We start from the raw sequence: 13,870 nt of genomic DNA on the forward strand, positions 1-13,870 counted from the left end.
GTGTGAGCTCTAATGGAAGCTCACCAAATCCAGCTGGATCGGGACTGAATGAGCATGAGCATGCAATCAAACCAAACTCTCTGAATGTGGCTGACAATGGGGGATGACTGAGAAGCCATTGATAAAGGCACTGGAACTTGTTTCTACTGCATGTACTGGCTTATTGGGACCCTAGTCTCTATGGATGCAAGGCTTACTAGGCTTGGATGTAGGGTGAAGGGCCTTGGACTTCCCACAGGGCAGAGTTCCCTGCCTTCCCTTAAGGAGGGAGGGTGAGGGAGGAGGGTGAGTGGGAGAGCAGGAGGGGATTGATATGAGAGGAGGAAGTGTAAATTTTTGAAGGGAAAAAAATAAAAAAAAACAAAACAAAAAAATAAAATAAAACATACATACATTATACACACATACACATATGGTCTCTACGGTCTTGAGAATATAAAGAAACCAACATTACTGTTTAGGTTGTCTCACAAAAACATGTAACCTTCAGAGAAAGGAACATAAATAAAACCCATGTGACATTAAAAAAAAAATTAGAAAAAAAAATAGCTCTTCTGAGGTTAATGAGGTAACTCAGAAGTTTAGGGAACTGACGGCTTTTCCAGAGAGACCATGCTTGATTCCCAGCACCCCGGGTGGCAAACAACTGTCTGTAACTGCAACCCCAGGGGATGGGGATTTTATACACTCTTTTTTCCCTTCCTTCCTTCCTTCCTTCCTTCCTTCCTTCCTTCCTTCCTTCCTTCCTTCCTTCCTTTCCTTCTTTTTTTTTAAATATCCAACTAAAAGAATTTATTTCAGCCAGCTGAGACTACACTCAATTATTCAAGACCTAAATGTAGCCCCAAGCATTTAGATCAAATCCCACATCCTGTAATCTTACTCAACAGTGTAGGGGGAGCTTTTGTCCCAGCAGGCAGTTTAACAGTAGCCAAGATAAGCAGTAGCTGGAGGGGGAGGTCTTATACCCTCTTTTGGCCTTCAAAAGAGGTCAAAATGTATCCATGTACTATATGAAAATGGAACACAGATATACATGCAAATAAAGCATGCATGAAGAATGAATAATTCTAAAAACCAAGATAACAACAACAAACATCTATTATACATAGAGCCCTGAGAAAACATCATAAACATACATCAAATACTTCTGAGTATGAGGAAGTTTTTATGTAATGAACCACTGAAAAATCTCTTACATAGTTAAATGTTGCATCACATTTTGGTGACATTCAGAAATTACAGAGATGGGATATTCAAATTCTGAATGGTCATATCCAATTGTAATTTTATAAACATCCATGTTCGAATTAATTTATACTGAGATATATTTGAATAATATACTAGGTTCTCAGGTGTCTTATCATCCCCAATGTTTGATGGAAAGTCCTCTCTCTTGAGTATAAGTTACCCCAGATTTTCTCCTGAGACTCTGGTAGTCCTCTTCAATATTTTCTTCATGTGCTTTCTCTAGAAGTAAACCCAAAGAAATCATGACTTAGTCAACATTACAAAAATTTATTGCATTCTAAATTTTATGATGTGACCAGGCACATTAAATTCACTACATCTTCCTTTTCGATATTTCAAACCAGAAATCACTATACACGTAAGCAGGAAACAGTTGTCTGAATGAATAAGCTAAGGAATCATAGTGTGTTTTACCTATGGAGATCAGGTTCATAGTTTTCCTTCACAACATCTCTGTAGAGCTTCCTTTGACTAGAATCCAATAAAGTCCACTTGCCTGAGGTGAAGTTCACAGCCACATTCTCAAAAGTCACAGGATCCTAAAACAGTGCACATATTAGGATGGGTGGTTTTACCTGACAGGTTGACAGGTTGCAGAGCCATTTAGAACATGTGCTTTGCAAGACACTTCTAAGTGGTTATGCAGATAAAGGTTAACATGAGAAATTATAGGGATTACATGCGTTAATGTGAGAAAACCCATGCACAGTGTGTGGAGGCAGTCCCTGACTTGTATGCAGGATTATAATAGAGGAAGAAGGGAACTGACGAACATACAGCCACACATTCTTGATTGTGGTTATGATTTTGTAGACAGAACACTGGTCCTGCACTGTTAAGTCCCAAAGAAACACACAGAGGCTTATAGTAATTATAAACTGTTTGGTCTATTAACTCAGGCTTATTATTACCTAGCTCTTACAACTCAAATTAACCATAATTCTTGTCTATGCTAAGGCACGTGGTTTGGTATCTTCTCTCAGTGAGGTATTCTCATCTTACTTCCTCTGTGCCTGGATGGTGTTTGACTCTCTGCCTTACCTCTTCCCAGAATTCTCTTAGTCTGATGGCCCCACCTACACTTCCTGCCTGGCTACTGACCAATCAGCATTTTATTAAACAAAATTAGTGACAAATCTTTACAGTATACAAAAGGATTATCCCACAGCATGATTTGACCATCTGTTTCAGACTTGCTTTAAGGTTTCTATCACGATTTACTGAACCCTTCAACTATGAGAAGAAATAAACTTTCACTGCCTTAAGTAATTTTTGTCAGCTAGTTTATCACAGTCATAGAAAAAGCCTAATATAGGAACAGACACAAAGAAGACGAGCCATTGTTGAAAATAAGCCTGATCAGGTTCTCTAGGCATTTTAAACTTGTGTGTGTGTGTGTGTGTGTGTGTGTGTGTGTGTATGTGTGTGTGTGTGTTGGAAAAATAGCTTTTTCTTAAAGCAAAAAGAAAGAGTGAGCAAGAGCAAGATCAGCATAGTAGACAAAGCAAATCTGAGCAGATCATTTGGTAGATGCTGTCTAGACAAAAATGATGAAAGTAATGCTTACAGAAGACACACAGATCAGGAAGACTCAGAGCAGAACAAGGATTCAGTTTTGAAGCAAGATGGAGGCCTTTACTTTGCTCTTTTCTTCAGGAACATAGCTTCATTCTACCCTGGGACCAGGAACGTAAAGGAACTTAAGTTTTAAAACAATGAAGTCCTTCAGTAAGTGAAAAGAGTATAAGCAAGCTTAAAATTTTAAGACATGAGGTCATGAGAAAACAGCTGTAATTGGTATGAAATTAATTCTAATTAATTTCATAATAATTAATATTATATTATAATATTAATATAATTAATTGTTCCCGGGAGAATAGTGAGACAGAACAAGAGAAACAACCTGAGACTTTACTTGGGTTTTGCATGCAAACACCCCATGAGTAATTTTAAACAATCATCTGTACATAACCTTGGACCACATCTGCTATCAGGTTTCAGGTTTTAAAAAAATGGCAGTACGATAGCCCCTCAGACACCTTATTAATTCCTCATTATCTATTTAATTGCATTTTGAAACACATCTGGGAACAATGGAAAATGGCCTGAAAGTAAGGTGCCACTTTGGGGCACATGTACCATAAGTCAAACTGTGTTTTCAAAATTAGCAACTAAGGAAAGTGTTTTTTACCACTTTGCCTCTGAATAAGGCATATGATTAAAATCAGAGGCATGATGGGAAAGGGCATATGCTGGGAGCAAGGCTTTTCAAATGTCTCCCTTCCCGTCAAAATGCAGAACCCGCTGTACATTCTTTGACACCAAATCTATCTTTAAAAGTTTCAGGCAATAATTGGTGACCGAACCCTGTTCATATCCACAGTTTGGATATTTTAGGAAGATTATTGAAAAGAGTTTCTGTGGGAGCACATTCTGCTCCTTCAGCCAACAGCCTTTAGGATACCAGCCCACTTGGGCATGGTCTCTTATACTGTAAAAGCAGTGGTAAACATGAGCCCATTTTCCTGCTTCTGGCTCCTGCTTCCAGCTGCTAGACTCTGTTCCTGCTTGCACACAGGACTGTTGTCGAGGACAGTGATCTGTAAGTTTTCCTCTTAAATAAATAACCCTTTTATTATTCATAATTCTGTACTGGTGTGGGATTGTTTTGTGACTTACGTCATCATCCTGTGCCTAAATATTTGGTTTTAGAACGCCCTGGCTCTATTGTCTGTCGCCAGCTCGGAGTGCACCTGACTAGGCATGAGGCTTCCCTCAGCTGACCGTGGTCTGTGCATGGAGCCAGGATATAGATTTGGATATAGAATGTTCATAAAGCAGTGGTTTTTCTTGCTGCTGACCGACTGATCAGGGCCTACCGCGGTACACGCAGGTTGTGATTTCTATTAATAACTATTTTTTGATCTAAGCATCTTTCCATATTTCACACTAAAATCAGATTCATACCAGTCACGTGACTCCAAGTGCATCACTGGGCCCAGCTGGGTTGGTTTTGTAGGTGTCCCACAACACCTACTGGTAGGTAATGGTTATTGCACCTGACCCAGCTAATTAAACCACAGGTAAGATTTAACATCCTAAACATAGATCATAAGCTGCCAATTTAAAAGGGCAATATGTCAGACAACCTAATTGTCCAAGGTTTCAATAGCCTCTTTACTTACACCATGTGTGAGGCTTTTCAAGAGTTATAAAATGTCCCTTCTACATCATTATTTTTGATTCTGGGGATTAGTTTGTCCTCAATATTTTTTTTCTTAAAAATATGGTTTGACAATAGGACAAAGAATGAGGTGTTTTTAGAAATGGTAAAGTCTTTACAGACTGATACCAAACTTCTCAAGAAAGAGTTTGGAAATCTGAAGAAGGATACTTTAACTAACAAAACTCAGTCAACTGAGATACTTTTAGAAATGGTACAGACTGGTACCAAGCTTCTCAAACAAGAGGTCGGGAATCTGAAGGAGGATACAAACAATTAGCTAACAAAACTCAGTAAACTGAGGTACTTTTGGATATGGTACAGACTGATAGTAATTTATTTAAAGGAAGAATCAGCACTCTGGAGTGGAAAATGACCAATTTGGCACATAAAACCCAATCAAGGATACTTCCCACTTTCTCTTCTATAAGGTTCATTGTGCTGGCTTTATGGTGAAGACTTTGATCCATTATTTAGACTTGAGTTTTGTGCATGGTGATAGATATGGGTCAATTTTCATTCTTTTGCATGTTGATATCCAGTTATGCCAGCATCATTTGTTAAATAAGCATTCTTTATTCCATTTGATATTTTTTGCTTCTTTGTCAAAAATCAGGTGTTCGAAGGAGTGTGGATTAATATCTGGGTCTTCTATTCGGTTCCATTGGTCCTCATGTCTGTTCTTATGCCAATATCAGGCTGTTTTCAGAATTGTAGCTCTGTAGTAGAGTTTGAAGTCAGGGATTGTGATGCCGTCAGAAGTTCTTTTGTTTTACAGGATTCTTTTGACTATCTTGGGTTTTTGATTTTCCATATGAAGTTGAGTTCTGTTCTTTTGAAATCTGTGAAAATTTTTTGCTGGTATTTTGATGGGCATTGCATTGAATCTATAGATTGCTTTTGGTAAGACTGCTAATTTTTACTATGTTAATTCCGCCTACCCAAGAGCATGGGAGATCTTTAACTTTCTGGTGTCTTCTTCAATTTCTTTCTTTAAAGATTTAAAGTTCTTGTCATACTTCTTTGGTTAAAATTACTTTGAGATATTTTATGCTAGTTGTGGCTATTGTGAATGGTGTTGTTTCTCTGAATTTGTTTTGGGTCCTTTTATCATCTATGTACAGGAGGGTTACTGGTTTTTTTTTTTTTTTTTGAGTTAATCTTGTATGTTGCTATATTACTGAAAGTGTTTATAAGTCCTAGGAGATCACTTCCTAAATATAACCCCAGCAGCACAGACACTGAGAAAAACAATTAATAAATGGAACCTCCTGAAACTTAAAAGCTTCTGTAAAGCAAAGGATATGGTCAACAAGACAAAAGAACAGCCTACAGAATGGAAAAAGATCTTCACTAAGTCCACATCAGACAGAGGTCTAATATCCAAAATATACAAAGAATTGAAGAAATTGGTCATCAAAAGAACACATAATCCAATAAAAAAAAATGGAGTACAGACCTAAACAGAGAACTCTAGACAGAGGAATCTAAAATGGCTGAAAGACACTTAATGAATGTTCAACATCATTAGTCATCAGAGAAATGCAAATCAAAATAACTTTGAGATTCCACCTTAGACCTGTAAGAATGGCCAAGATCAAAAACACTGATGACAACTTAAGCTGGAGAGGTTGTGGTGAAAAGGGGACACTTCTGCATTGCTGGTATGAATACAAGCTGGTACAGCCCCTTTGGATATCAATGTGGCGATTTCTCAGAAAATTAGGAAACAACATTCATCAAGACCCAGTAATACCACTTTTGTATATATATCTAAGGGATGCTCAACCATGCCACAAGATTATGTGCTCAACTATGTTCATAGCAGCATTGTCTGTCATAGCCAGAACCTAGAAACAACCTAAATGCCCTGGACTGAAGAATGGATAAGGAAAATGTGGTACATTTACACAATGGAGTTCTACACAGCAGAAAAAATAACAACATCTTGAATTTTGCAGGAAAATGGATGGAGCTAGAAAATATTGTTTTGAGTGAGGTAATCCAGACACAGAAAGACAATTATCACATGTACTCACTCATAGGTGGTTTTTAGACATAAAGCAAAGAAAACCAGCCTACAAATCACAATCCCAGACAACTTAGACAACAATGAGGACAGTAAAAGAGACTTACATAGACTTAATCTACATGAGAAGTAGAAAAAGACAAGATCTTCTGAGTAAATTGAGAGCATGAGGACCTTGGGGGAGGGTTGAAGGGGGAAGTGGAGTCGCAGGAAGGGGAGCAGAGAAAAATGTAGAGCTCAATAAAAGCCATAAAAAAACCCAAACAAGGACAGTGTGTGCTGAAACATTATTTGAGAGAATTTACACCATTGAATGTATTGATCAAACACTGTCAAAGGGGTACGACAGATTGACTGATAAAATGTCTCTCCTGGAAGGTAATATACATGCTACAAAGATTATGTCCAAGATTGAGACATTATCTCTACTGGACAGACTTCATACCTTGGAATCCTCAATGAGGGCATTAAAGCAGAATACTGGACAGGAAATAGAGACATTACAAAAGGCATTGGTAAGCAGATTTGAAAGGATTGAGCAAATTATCGAATTTGATGACCAGGAACAAAAGGTGAAAAGGCACAATTTAAACTCGTTGACACATAAAAATCTCCGGGATAACTTCCCCACAGTTCTGCCTGCCTTTCCATTAATAACACCAGAAAAAGTACCTGGCCTAAAGTACCCTAAGGTTGTCAAAGAAAGTACATGGGAGCCCATACGTTTGACTAATATAAGGAAATTAAACCAGAAATTGTAGCTTAAAGAATACATTTGTCCTTTGATAGGGAAATGGTCAAAACGTGGGCTTTCAGTAGCAAAGCAATGCCTCAATATTGAACTCAGTTAATCTCAGCAGTCCTAGAAAGTGGACTGCAAATACTTTGAAAGGACTTTTTTAAAGAGGAGGCAAAAATTTTACAGCAACAAGAAAAAGCAAAAGGACTTGAGATTTCCCTAGATCAAATTCAAGGTGAAGGACTTTACTCTGATCCTCAGGATCAAGCTCTTTATGGTGACCACACCTTTTCACTACATAGCACAGCAGCTTTAAAGGCTTTGGACAGGATTCAGGGACCAAGAAATATATTTGAATTATATCTTAAGGTTAAACAGGGTCAGAGAGAACCTTTTAATGACTTTTTACAAAGACTAACTAGGGCTGTATAAATAGGGGTAACTGACCCAAAAGCTAAACATTTAATAATTGAATCTTCGCCTATGAGAATGTCAAAACAGAGTGCAAAAAGATCCTTGGGCCTTTAAAGATCAGATCAGCACCCATGGATGCATGGGTCTTGCATACAATAAATGTCAAGACACTTGACTATGGTATGGAAGCTTGGGTAGAAGAAACAATTTCCAGTGGTAAGAGAAGTCATCAAAATATCAAATGTTTTAATTGTGATAGAATGGAACATCTGAGAAAGGACTGTAGACAAGGGATTCCTAGGAATAATGTCTCCTCTGGGAATGGCAGAAATAGTAGGTGTGGCAAAGGCCGACATTGGACCAATTAATGTAGGTCAACGAAAGATAGACAAGGCAACCTGATAACATCGGGCAACGCAAGGAGGGGCCTCTCGCAGGCCCCCATGTCGAATGTGGTCCAATCATTCCCAGTTACTGTGGAAAATGTGTCTCACCAGGAATATTAAAAAATCCAATGCTTGCTATAAAAAGCAATACAGGTCTGAATGATGGATTAAATGTGGAGGATGAGTCAAAAACTTCAGTAGGAGAGAGGAATCATATATTATGGCAGACTTCTATAAATGACCAAAGACCAAAGCTAAGAGTATGTATAAATGGCATTTTTATTGCAAGCTTACTAGACATGGGTGCAGAGGAATCATTACTCCAGAATCTTGGCATCCAAATTGGCCTCTTCAAGAGGTAGATGTTCAGTTTCTGGGAATTAGAACCCTATCTTGGGTAAAATAAAGCACAAGATGGGTTAAATGCATAGGACCATATGGGCAAATAGGAAGACTAAGGCTATATATAGTCAATACTGCAGTGAATTTGTGGCCGTGACCTATTGCAGCAATGGAATACCCAGATTAGCATTCCAATAGCCCCCCAAACTTATGTTTCTGAGGAAAGTCTTAGAAGATATTACAGACAACAGACACAAGCCATTCAGGCCGTACAAGAACACAAAGCAATCGATAAACCTTCAGAGGTACCAACAGCCATATTTTTAAAATGGTTAGCTGAGAAACCAATATGGGTTAAGCAGTGGCCTGTAGTTGAGGAAAAGTTACAGGCTTTAGAACAGCTTGTACAAGAGCAACTAGATGCTGGACATATAGAAGAATCTACCAGCCCTTGGAATTCTCCTGTATTTGCTGTTGAAAAGAAATTTGGAAAATGAAGAATGGTGACAGATCTAAGGGCTATCAACAAGGCTATTCAACCTATGGACCCTCTACAGTCTGGAATTCCTCTGCCTTCTCTGTTACCAAAAGGATGGCCTCTCACAGTCATTGATTTACAGGATTGTTTCTTCACCATACCTTTACAAGAAACGGATAAGAGAAAAGTTTGCCTTCACAATGCCTACTTATAATAACTCTCAGCCTACTAGGAGATATCAATGGTTCGTCCTCCCACAGGAATGCTCAATATCCCCACCCTGTGCCAATACTTTGTCAGCCAGTCACTGGAAGTACTATATAAGCAATTTCCTAAGTCTATAATCTACCATTACATGGATGACATTTTGTGATCTGATTCTAATACAGATACTTTAGTAAAGGATGTTTGCTTAAATGGGGATTACAAATTGATCCTGAAAAGATTCAAAAAGGAGATTCTGTTAATTACCTATGTTACAGAATAGGTTTACAGAAAATTAGAACACAAAAGGCACAAATTAGGAGAGACTGGTTGCGTACTCTTAATGACTTTCAAAGATTATTAGGAGACATTTCCAGTCTACGAATGGCTGTTGGGATAACACCTGATCTAACAATTCATTTAAACAAAACCTTAGATGATGATAAAAACTTGAACAGTCCCAGAAAATTAACAGCTGAAGTGGAAAAGGAATTGATGATTGTTGAGAAGAAATTACAGGAGGCACATGTGGATAGGGTGAATCCAAATCTTAATTGTATTCTTGTCATATTTCCTTCCAGAATTTCTCCTACAGGAATTTTAATGCAGAGAGATGTTATTATCGTAGAATGGATTTTTTTAACCACATAAACCAAGAAAAAAAATTAAAAACTTGTGTAGAAAAGGTCTCTGAATTAATTATAAAAGGTAAACTGAGACTTTGACAATTAGCAGGTTCGGACCCAGAAGAGATTATAGTGCCTTTTACTGCTTTAGAAATAAAAAGGTTATTGGAAGACAATGAACCCTAACTAATGGCTTGTACTAATTTTTGCATGAAAGACCAGTTTAAATTTCTTCTACCCTAAAATGGTATCCATTACCGACAGTAAGGTAGGAATTAAGATTTTTTTCCCCCGAGACACAGTTTCTCTGTGTATAACTAACTCTGCTGGAACTCACTATGTAGATAAAGCTGGTTTTAAACCCAAAGATCTGCTTGTCTCTGTCTCCCAGAGCTGGGATTAAAGGACTTTGCTACTACTGCTCGGCAGGAATTAAGACATTAAAATTAAGGGCTATAAATAATCAGATATGATGGTGCATGTCTTTAATCCTAGCAGTAGGAGGTAGAGGCAGGTAGATCGAGGCCATACTGTATAGCATAATGATTAGCAGAACAGTAAAAGCTACACAGTGAGACACTGTCTCAAAAAGAGAAATATTTCCAGACAGACTCTCAAACCAGCTGAGCTGCCTGGAAGAGGTTCAGACCAGCACTGTTATGGGATCTGCTCGGATGCAACATAATTCAAACACCAAGTAAATGCAGAAAACTAGTATGTATTGTAATCAAGCTGCTGCTGATCCATCCGGGGTGCAGAACAGATTCGGGAGCAGAACTGTGACCCTGAAGCAGAATGTTGCGGAGCTTTGAAAGCATAAAACACACAAACATCTGTGCCAAGTTACAGTTCCATTTTCCACCAATCAGTATTCAGGGAACAGGAGCTTTCCTGGGGATATTTCTTCTCATTGGTTGTCTTATTCCTGTGGCTGGGCAGTTTGCCCAGCATTCATGCCTCAACTTGCCAACCAGGATCTGGGTCACCCAGGAAGGTCTTGGAAAGTTAAACTTCATTTGACCTTTATTCAAAATGGAAGTTCTATTCAAACTGACTTTAGTTTGGTTCCTTCTTACAAGCAGAGCAGCCTGGAAAAAGCAGAGACCAGCCAACCTGCTGGGTAAAGGGTCAGACCAGTTGATCTATCAGCAAAGAGCGGGGCCCAACCTGCTGAACTGCTCACAGGCTTGCAAGGCTCTCTGGCTGACCAGCATTCCTGAGCTGTCACCCATGCTACAGTTGGCTTTGGTGATACAGCTGTCTTTAATTCATTTCTGACCCTGTAAGTACATCCTCACTTATATTTCTGTAATTGCCCCAATGAAACTCACTGGTTCACCAAGCTGGACTTTGGTAGTAGTCATACTTTTGCCTATTGTTGGTTTCCTGTCTGGCTTGAAAAGATGATTGGTCACATCTCAAATAGAATGTCACTACAAAACAACTACATATAAAGTAACAGATTAATTCAAATTCAGTAATGCTCAGTGACTTCAATACCCAACTCACCAGTCAACTAATGAACTAGACAAGAAATAAACAGAAAAAATCTGTAATTAAATGACACAATGAAGTCAGTTGTGGTGGGGTATGCTCTAATCCCAGCACTCAGAAGCCAGATACGGGTAGATCTCCATGAATTTCACGTCACCGTAGCCTATATAGCAAGTTTGAGGCCAGTTGGAGCTACATAATTGGGACTGAGTCTCAAAAGGACAATAAACAAACAAGCAAACAGAACGAATGACACCATAAAACAGATTGACTAGCTAAACACACAAAGAATATTCTACTCAAAAAGAAGAGAATACACACACTTCTAAGCAAATAAAAGAAAGTCTTTATAAGAGGATACAAAGCAAGTTTCAACAAATAGAGGAAACCTAAAATGACGTCTTGTATTCTATCTCATCACAATGCAATAGGACTGAAAGCCAATAGTAACAGAAATTACAGAAAATCTACAAGTTCATAAATTAAATAACACCCTACTGAATGATGAATGTGTCAATGAAGAAATAAAGGAGATCAAGTATTTCCTTATATTAAATGAAAATGAAGGCATGATGTGAGAAAACAGATAAAATACAATGAAGACAGCACTAAGAGGTTCATTTAAAACTCATTTTCCTATCCTAAAAAAGTTATATAAGAGAGGTTGGATGGTGGTGGTGTACACCTTTAATCTCAGCACTGGGGAGGCAGAGGTCAGCCTGGTCTAGAGCTGAGTTGCAGGGCAGCCAGGTGTACGCAGAGAAACCATGTCATAGAAAAAAACCAACCAACAAAACAAACAAACCAAAGACAATAACAACAACAGCAAAATCACACAAGAGGGATTCCCTCCCTCCCCTCCAAGGACTTTCTGTAGAGGTCTCAGAGCATGGTCCACTGAAAACATCCTATTTGATACTGATATTTTCTGTACTGATCAGGAAAGTCTTCATAACACTAGCTTTGAAATACATACACACACACACACACACACACACACACACACACACGTGAACACAATAAACAAAATATACTTGGTAGTGTTCGCTTAATATGCAGAGACTCCCACCTTCTGTTTCCTCCCCAGCACCACATTAAACCAAGTGTGGTGACTCAGTTTTTGCAACCCCAAAACTTGGGAGATGAACCGAGGATCACACCTTCAAGGTCATCGACAGCTACTATGGAGCTCCAGGACAGAAAAACCGAAAAATAAAAAAAAAATAAAAAAAAAAAACTCACATAAGGTCCCTTCTGCTTTGAGAAGCAGCCTCGAGCAAAACCAATACAACACCAAAGAGATTACATAAAACGATAAAGCAGGTCGGAAACCACTGTGCCAGGGCAGACAGGCAGCAACGCTCACCATCTTCCCTGCACAGTCCGAACTCCGCGTCTCCAGCCCTGCAGGCTTCATCGTCTGCAGAGGCGGAGGTTCGTCGCGAATTTCCCACGACAGGCTGGGGACTGGGATGAAGCAGTTTCACAGCAGCCACAGGACAGGAGCGGACTCTCGACTGCCGGCTCCGCCTGTGCCAGACTCCACCCCGGAGTCTGCAGCACACCGCCAGGGTTCGTCGGTCGGCGGCGCCAGGCTGCACCAGCGACTCCAGGAGCCACCGCGCACTCACCATGTCCTGCTCCGGACGCAAGCAGAGGTCGTCTCGGAGGGGCCTGCCGACAGAATAGGTGACACCGACAGAAACCAGCTGTCACACACTTCACAAAAGCAACACGGGATTCAAAAATGGAGCCAGGGGCGGAAACCGCTGAACATTCTTGTTCCTCATTCGACATTTCCAGCAAGGAAGTAATAGCGTCCCTGATTGACGAAAACTGCTGGACCCGCCTTCTTATTCAAGAGTAGCAGGACCAACATCCTTTCGCAACGGGGGCGGGGGGGGGGAGGTGATAAAATGAAATTAACATCCGATCATAACCCAGGCTTTCCCCTTGGAATAAGCCTGACGGATAATTGCACTTAAGGGGAACACCGTTTGAGATTTTAGCGCACAGACTCGCTTCCCCGTGTACTCAGTGGGATCCTACTTTTATTCCACATAAAATAGTGCACAGATTGGCTCCGGACAGCCGATAGTCAGTGCCATTAAAGAAAACCCGTGACCATAATAGGAAGGGACCCGGGTCAGTGAAAGCAGAGTAAGAATGAGGGCCCAATGTGCCAATTAAAGAATTTGTCACGAATGCACTTCCTGACTGAGTAAAATAGAATTAACCGGAAGCGATGGTACACAAAGGATAGCCAGTGAGGCACAGGAACAGATCTTGAATTGGAGACAGACCTTACTTTGCCCAGGTCAAGAAGATAACCCACAGTATCAAGTGTAAATGTATTCTCAGTCCTCAGGACCGCACACTCTGCTGAACAGAAAGCCTTACAGAGGAACGTTTCCTAATGATGGAGGACAGATACCAAATAAGTTAACTCCGGGAGCTTCCTATGAAGCTCCTTCTACTGTGAAATCTCTCCTTCAGCACTTTAACATTCATAAGATGGGCAAAGGCGTCCTCAATCATATTAACGTTTTAACCAATGTAAACTATCAAATTCGCAAATTCTTCTCTAGGGCTCTATCCACTAAAGCGTGTCGTTAAACATGATTGGTTTGCATTGCAATGAGAATCTGAAAAAAATCTAAACAAACAAACAAAAAAACAGTAGT

General features: G+C 39.6%; 1 long non-coding RNA gene across 1 annotated transcript; it reads right to left on the minus strand.

Annotated features, from left to right (window-relative positions):
- Positions 1–1,083: 1,083 nt before the first annotated feature.
- LOC148121820 (uncharacterized) lies at positions 1,084–12,996 on the minus strand. Its single transcript, XR_015738111.1, has 3 exons — positions 12,818–12,996; positions 1,666–1,790; positions 1,084–1,470 (listed from the first exon to the last, which is right to left on the minus strand). It is a non-coding gene; the product is annotated as an uncharacterized LOC148121820 (long non-coding RNA).
- Positions 12,997–13,870: the final 874 nt, after the last annotated feature.

Source organism: Myodes glareolus, chromosome 6 (genome assembly GCF_982192425.1).
Source record: "Myodes glareolus chromosome 6, mMyoGla1.1, whole genome shotgun sequence".
NCBI lineage: Eukaryota > Metazoa > Chordata > Mammalia > Rodentia > Cricetidae > Myodes > Myodes glareolus.